The sequence below is a fragment of the Dama dama genome, chromosome 30 (genome assembly GCF_033118175.1).
Source record: "Dama dama isolate Ldn47 chromosome 30, ASM3311817v1, whole genome shotgun sequence".
NCBI lineage: Eukaryota > Metazoa > Chordata > Mammalia > Artiodactyla > Cervidae > Dama > Dama dama.
This window is the reverse complement of record NC_083710.1, coordinates 70,078,551-70,086,529: the sequence shown is the minus strand read 5'-3', so window position 1 is coordinate 70,086,529 and position 7,979 is coordinate 70,078,551. Positions and strand designations below refer to the sequence as shown.

General features: G+C 39.3%; 1 pseudogene; it reads left to right on the top strand.

The window, feature by feature from the left end:
- The first annotated feature begins 6,522 nt into the window (after positions 1-6,522).
- LOC133049210 (protein kish-A-like) lies at positions 6,523-6,739 on the top strand (annotated as a pseudogene).
- Positions 6,740-7,979: the final 1,240 nt, after the last annotated feature.

Here is a 7,979-nt window from a genome sequence, read left to right as displayed (position 1 = left end):
TCTCTGTAGCCTTCTCCACATGGGAGCTCTAGAAGGTGCAAGGTTCACCAAGACCCTATGTTATCCCCTGGAATAAGAATTCAGAAGTGAGAGAAAAGGACAAAGCTCAATCTGAACTGAATGAAGTTGAGTGGGTCTCATAAAGTTTATCTGACAGTAGGCTCAGCAGGTGAGAATTAAGACAGCCCAGGCTCCTGAATGGGGTGAAACCTTGCCTGGACCTCTCATCAGTGCCGCATGCATAGATCTCAATGCCTCCCTTTAACAGAGTTCATGGAAAACTCATCAATGAGTTATTAACATGGTCCACTCTGGAAAGTTTATGCTCTGAACTCAGAGTTGTTGGGGGACTAATTTTTACATCCTGTTTGTAAACCAAAAGGGAAATATGTTAAGATGAAGATATAAATGTGCATGGTAGGTACGTTCCTGAAAAGTTGTGTATAAATCAATTATACATTAAAAGCACCAGGGGAAATTACTTTTTATGGATGAACTATTATGAATAATTCTATAAAGCACATAACCACCTCTAGCTTATCTTTCCACTATATCAGAATTTTCATACATCATCTTCTCATAAGATTTGTTTAAAAGCAAGATCTATCTGCAGTAGAAATAAAGACTAACCACTTATACTTAGATCCTTTTAAGTATAGTGTGTGCAACTTTTCATAAATATTATGTTTTATGATGCCTTCCTAAGAGAAATAATTTCCTAATTTTGTAGTTCATATTACAAGAGTAAAATTTTCCAGCATTTTCTAACATTACAATAAATCAATGATGACTGCCTTTCAGCAAATCTAAAGGTAGAATAAACCTGTAGAGTAAAAAGTTGCTATTTACTTGCAGTGAATACTATGCAAATGAACTTAGAAAAGCATTTTATGGCTATACATCTCAATGATGGGGGGAAAAATTCAACCTTGAAGAAAATGAATAGATTGGTTTATATGCTTCTCTCTGCAGTATAAGAAAACTTGTATGTATATGAATCATGATTTTAAAAGAAATGCTTTTTTGAAGATAACATTCAAAAGTAAAATCCAATAACATCTTTCCTTTGTGAATTAAATTCTCTTCTAATTCTAAAATTCATTGACATAAATTTGTGATTTGCTTAGGATTTAACATTATTAACTATAATAATCCTAGTGAAAAATTCTAATCTCACAATAAGAAGTAGAAAACTATTAAAAAGGAAAATAAAAATAAATGTTTTGCAGATTATTGTTTGTCTGTTGGTGGCTGTTGTTTTTTAATTTGTGAACATCAACTCACATCTTTTTGGCACTCAATATATACATAAGATTTTATGTATATACATAAAATACATGAGTAACTACTTCACCTTGGAAAATAAGTCCTTAAACTTGGATGGTATTATGCTAAGTGAAATAAATCAGGCAGAGAAAGACAAATACTGTATGATTTTACTTACATGTGGAAATATATACATTAATTTATAGTGAAAGTAACAAAAAAGAAACAGACTCACAGATATCAAGAACAAACTAGTTACGTGGGAGAGGGAAAAAGGGAGAGGTAGTATGGGGTGGGGATTAAGAAGTACAAACTATCAGGTATAAAATAAGCTACCTGTACCTATATTGTACAGCACAAGGAATAGAGCCAGTATTTTATAATATCTATAAATGGAGTATAATAATCCAGTATAATTCTGAATCACTATATTGTACACTTGTAACTTATATGATATTACATATTAATTATACTTGAGTTTAAAAACAAAGAAAAGAAGTCTGTAAATAAATGGATGTTTCTACTTTCTATTGAGTTTCTAAGCAGCTCCTACTTCCTAGCTCTCTATTTTACAAGCAGGAAAATGAGCTACTACCATTTTCCCCAGGTAAAGAGTTACCTCTGATGTCCCTATAGTCTAAAGAGTGATACTGGAGAGGGAGTGAGTAGGGAGGCCACTTGCAGTCATTGCCCAGGGAGGCAGGCTCCTTCTAGAGAGGCTATTAGCTCAGTCAACTTGTTGGAAACGCCCGGAAGAAGGAAAGTAGAGCCAATGAGGTCACGGTGACATGGTGCTCACTCTACTTCTAGACCTGAAGCTTCCAGAGGTCAGCTTGTACAGCTCTCCTTACAGCTCCAAAGCTACTGTATCAAAGCGCTGTAAGTACTTAGGAAATGTGTGTGTGCATCTGGGCTAAGTCGCTTCAGTCATGTCCTACTCTTTGCGACCCCACTGACTGCAGCCTGCTAGGCTCCTCTGTCCATGGACTTCTCCAGGCAAGTATTCTGGAGTGGGTTGCCCTGCCCTCCTCCAGGGGATCTTCCCAACCCAGGGATCGAACCCAGGTCTCCTGAATTTTAAGTGAATTCTTTACCAAGCCACCAGGGAAGCCCATGCTCATCCTGAGTACTCTGTAAATATTTTTTGAATGAATAAAGTAGTCTTAAAGTAAAACTTTTCATTCAGGTCTCCTGGCCTGTGTTTGAACATGTACCGGATAAAACATAAGATAATAGGGTCATGTATCCCTGTTGTGAAATGAATAGCAGCCTATCTTTCAGATTGTGAGTTGTACATCTGCCAGATAGAATTTCACTCCATACAACCTAGTACAGGGGGACTAGGTTTTCAGCTGCATTTTCTTCTTGGGTGTGCCTTTTCTTCACCACTTGTTGTTGTTGTTTAGTCACATAGTTGTGTCCAACTCTTTTGAGACCCCATGGACTGTAGCCCACCAGGTTCCTCCGTCCATGGAATTCTCTAGGCAAGAATACTGGAGTGGGTAGCCACTTCCTTCTCAAGGGATCTTCCTGACCCAGGGATCAAACTTGGGTCTCCTGCATTGCAGGAAGATTCTTTACCATCTGAGCCTCCAGGGAAGCCCTCCCCACTACTGGTAGGCCTTAATTCTACCATTTATACAGACAAGGGTGGAAAGTGTAGACCTCACCATGTCATTATTCCATCCTCTGATTTCTTAAGAGCCTTGTTTCTGCAGAAGGAATTAGTGGGCAAAATACTTAGCCCGGCAAATCAGTGCCTTTCTTATATGGGTGGACACATTGGTGAAGTTAAAGAACCTCTCAAAGATGACATGATACTTTACTTATAATGGCAGTTCAAGATGAAAATAACTCCTGTGAATTTAATTGTGCTTTGGCAGGTAGTTTGATGAAATCTTGAGAAAAAACACACAAGAAAATTGTGAGCAGTAAAATAAAATCTTTGAAAACGAAACAAAACAAACAAAAACACAAGCTTCCCGTTCAAGGATTGAATACACTGTATGTTATCACTAACACTATTTTTATTAGGCAGAAACCATTAACTATCTGGCAATTTCCCAAGTGGCGCTAGTGGTGAAGAATCGACCTGTCAGTGCAGGAGACACAGAAGACCCCTAGGTCAAGAAGACCTCTGGAGTAGGAAATGGCACCACACTCCAATATTCTTGCTTGGAAAATTCTAAGGATAGAGGAGCCTGATGGGTTACAGCCCATGGGGTTGCAAAGAGTCAGACAAGACTGGGTTAGCGCTTGCGTGTGTTGGCGTCTGTGTGCGTGTGTGCATGCACGCACGTGCACACACACACACATATTAACCTACTTGTGTTATTAGCCACATTAATTCAAGCCATAGTTCTTGGATGTAATATGACTAAATTTGATCATTTCTTCTTCAAGCCATTCTCTGCTCCTTTGGTGATTCATAACAAAGCTTAAATTTTTAGTGTCTCCCAAAATAACTGTTCTCTGTGTTTTAAATAATACCACATACAGAGGATTAAGCTTGTCTTTCTTTATTAAAATACTAGAGATTTCACAGCCATGGTAGGCATTCTGATTGCTCATTCACTTTGGATGTTATTGAATGTTCCTGAATTTGTAATGAGCACAGCGTCCAGCCTGATTAATAACAGAGTGGAATTAGGCTCACAATAAAGCAAAACCTGCCCTCTTGTGTTTTAATAGAAAATTGCACAATTTTGGTAAAGTTTTCCTCTACTGTGGTTAATTGCCTGGGGTCAGAGAAAAACACAAATGCTGGAAGATTTGCCATGAATTTAGAAATCAGAACAGTTAAAGTATGATATTTAGAAGAAAATGACTTCCTGTGCAGGCAAAGTGATCATATAATTAAAAGTCTTAGACTTCCTTTCTAATATGCTTTGAAATGTTAAATTTTCCCCAGCAAGTCATAAAAATTTAGGGGAATATTTCAGGCCACTGGGCAAAACTCTTTTATATGCTTGTCAAATACACAGAGGATATAATTTAGTTAAGTAGATTTATATCATCATACTGCAGTTAGAGATTGGGGAGATTTCTTTTTCAATTAAAAACTTATTGATGAGGGGATAGGAGGGAGATTCAAGAGAGAGGGTATATATATATATATATATATATATAAGCAGAAACTAACACAACACTGTAATTATACTTCAGTTTTTAAAAATAACTTATTGAGATGCTGATAAATTCCAGAAAAACTTTTTTTTTAGAAAAAAATATTGGATCAGTGAATTGTAACCAGATATAAATATCTGAATTTGCGTTTGGGTGTGAGCAGTGTCAGAAAATGCCCATTACTGTGGAAAATTCACTTTTTAAGAGTGGATTATTGGTATGATGGAGCCAAAAGGAAATGTTTACCTGAGTGCCTGCAGTGGCTTCTCTTACATTGCGTGTGTGCGTGCTAAGTCACTTCAGTAATGTCTGACTCTTTGCAACCCCATGGACTATGGTCTGCCAGGCTCCTCTGTGCATGGGATTTTCCAGGCAAGAATACTGGAGTGGGTTGCCATGCCCTCTTCCAGGGGACCGTCCCAACTCAGGAATCAAACCCGCATCTCTTAGGTTTCCTGCACTGGCAGACAATTCTTTACCACTGGGGCCACCTGGGAAGTCCTCTCTTATATTAGGTAACTGAAAAGGGACTCAAATAGTAAAGAGAACATGGTCTCTATCAAGTTTGTGTGAAGCTTTTTCTTCTAGTATGTGTACCCAGGGCAAGATTAGAGTGGGGGAAATGGGCAGGACATTTGTTTACTTATTCTGAGAAGGTCTATTTTAATTTTTTGGCCGTGGCGTGCAGCATGTGGCATCTTAGTTCCCTGACCAGGGATCGAACCCGTGCACCTTACAGAGGAAGCGTGGAGTATTAACCACTGGACTGCCTGGGAAGTCCCCTTATTCTGAGAAGGTTTGTTTAAGTGAAAAAATTCAAATTTTCCAGCTGGCTCTATCTATTATGTATTCTCCTTCTTTGGTAGTTCTCTCTGAATGGAGTTTCAGAGCCAGTGACAGGAGCTGTTTTTAGAGACAGTAGGGAAAAGGAAACAGACACACACACACACATACACACACACACACACACACAGACACACACACACACCTCAAAGCAGAAATGGGGAGATCAGATTCAAGACACTTAGATTGCCACAGTCTTCCCTGGAGGAAAATCATTCATTTACTCCCTACTATTAAATATATTATTATGTGGCACTCTTTTACTAAAACTTAATTTCCAATGCAGCAAATTTATTATTAACATTTCTACTTAAAGTCTCATTTTCAATATTTTTATTTGCTTCTTTGTCTTGACTATTGCCACTAATCAGCTTCAGCTCAGTTCAGTCGCTGAGTTGTGTCCGACTCTTTACAACCCCATGGGCTGCAGCACACCAGGCCTCCATGTCCATCACCAACTCCTGGAGCCTACTCAAACTCACATCCATTGAGTCAGTGATGCCATGCAACCATCTCATCCTCTGTCCTCCCCTTCTCTTCCCACCTTCAATCTTTCCCAGCATCAGGATCTTTTCTAATGAATCAGTTCTTCGCATCAGGTGGCCAAAGTATTGGAGTTTCAGCTTCAGCGTCAGTCTTTCCAATGAGTAGTCAGGACTGATTTCCTTTAGGATGGACTGGTTGGATCTCCTTGTAGTCGAAGGGACTCTAAAGAGTCTTCTCCAACACCACAGTTCAAAAGCATCAGTTCTTCGGTGCTCAGCTTTCTTTATAGTCCAACTCTCACATCCATACATGACTACTGGAAAAACCATAGCTTTGACTAGATGGACCTTTGTTGGTAAAGTAATGTCTCTGCTTTTTAATACACTGTCTAGGTTGGTAATAGCTTTTCTTCCAAGAAGCCAGCGTCTTTAAATTTCATGGCTGCAGTCACCATCTGCAGTGATTTTGGAGCCCCCCAAAAGTGAGCCACTGTTTCCACTGTTTCCCCATCTATTTGCCATGAAGTGATGGGACCAGATGCCATGATCTTAGTTTTCTGAATGTTGAGTTTTAAGCCAACTTTTTCACTCTCCTCTTTCACTTTCATCAAGAGGGTTTTTAGTTCTTTGCTTTCTGCCATAAGTGTGATGTCATCTGCATGTCTCAGGTTATTGATGCTTCTTGCAATCTTGACTCCAGCTTGTACTTATTCCTTCTTAAAAGAATATGTGTCTTTCAAAAATCTTGCAGTTCAGTGCTGAGCTGGAAGGGTGATGTGGCTGGGGCTTCACCAGCCTCACAATGTCTGCCATTTTCAATTTTCAGTCTGTTGACTGTAATCTTGCTGCTTATGTGTACCTGTGTTTATATCCAATCCTTGGCATCCAGCCTCCTGGACAGAAATAAAATGGGGTTGTTGGGTATATTTTGGAAGTGTGCCAGAACTGGTGAACGGAAGAGTCCTAATGTTGCAGTGTGCCGTACTGTGATGGCCTTCAGCATCCTTTTCATACAGTAGCTTGGAAAAAGGCCAGAATTCAGTGGCCATCAGATTTAAACATGACAAAAAAGGACTTATCTGCAGAAAATAATGGAAAGAATGGTTAACCCTTTTATCTCTGAACATTGAATGAGCTACATTTTGAGCTGCTGTTCTCTGTTTTTGTTATTGGACCAATGTTCTATACAAATAATTAGGATGAAACATTTAATACTCAGAGTTTAAATAAATCTGTAATAATCAACCTCATTATTGTCACTACAATATTACATTCTGCATCTGTCATTCTGTTGTGCCAGATACCAGTTTTACTAGTGAGGTATCTTTAAGGCACAGAGTAGAAAACAAAATTGGTTAATTATTCAAGTTCCTCTCACTGTGATTTGGAAATGTTAAATCTTTAACGAATAAAAAAAAAAAAAGCCTTGCAGTTCACACCAAGGAGAAATGCTCAGTTAAACCACAGGTGTTGATGCTTTGTCTCATATCTGCTTATGCAAACCAATGATCAGCCTTGGAAACAAAAATGTAATCTGAATCGCAGACCACGCAGTTCTCTCATGTACTGCTTTTTGTTTTTCAGTTGTGGCCAACACATCACTTTCAGCCTTCTCAGTTCTGAAACTTTGATTTGAGCGTCACACTTTCTTTTCCTTTCAGGCAGAATTTTACAATTCTGAGGCTCATTAACATTTTATAAACTCAAGGTTTTCTTCTTTTCTGTGCCTTTCTCTCCTCAACCACCTCCTCTTATCAAGACACGGGCGCCTTTGTGTTTTTAACACTCTTTCTTGAGATAGTCGCAACTCTTTGATCCTGGGCTGACTTGAAATTGTTCACTGTCAGCCACCCAGAGCAGACATCTGGTGCGTCCCGGTGCTGTTGTCTGCCGGCTCCTGACAGCATTGTCGAGCCTCCCTGACAATCAAAGAGCTCTTCCAACCCAGTGACATGCAAACTTGTCCCTTCTCTGCTCCAGTTTGTCACAGCCCACATTTCTCAACTTAGCTGCACAAAGGCAGGCAGGGATAAAATCGTTCTGAGGTTGACGCTGGCTGCAATGGATATAAATTCACTGTTTTTGAAACAACAGCTACTCAGAACATCAAATTACTGTGAACCTGCCTTGCAGCTAGATGGCAGGAAACTACCTGCTTTTCAAGGCTTCCCAGGTTGTGCTAGTGGTAAAGAACCCACCTGCCAATGCAGGCAGAAGTGAGACAATGCCTAAGATTCCTTGGAGGGCATGGCAATTCAC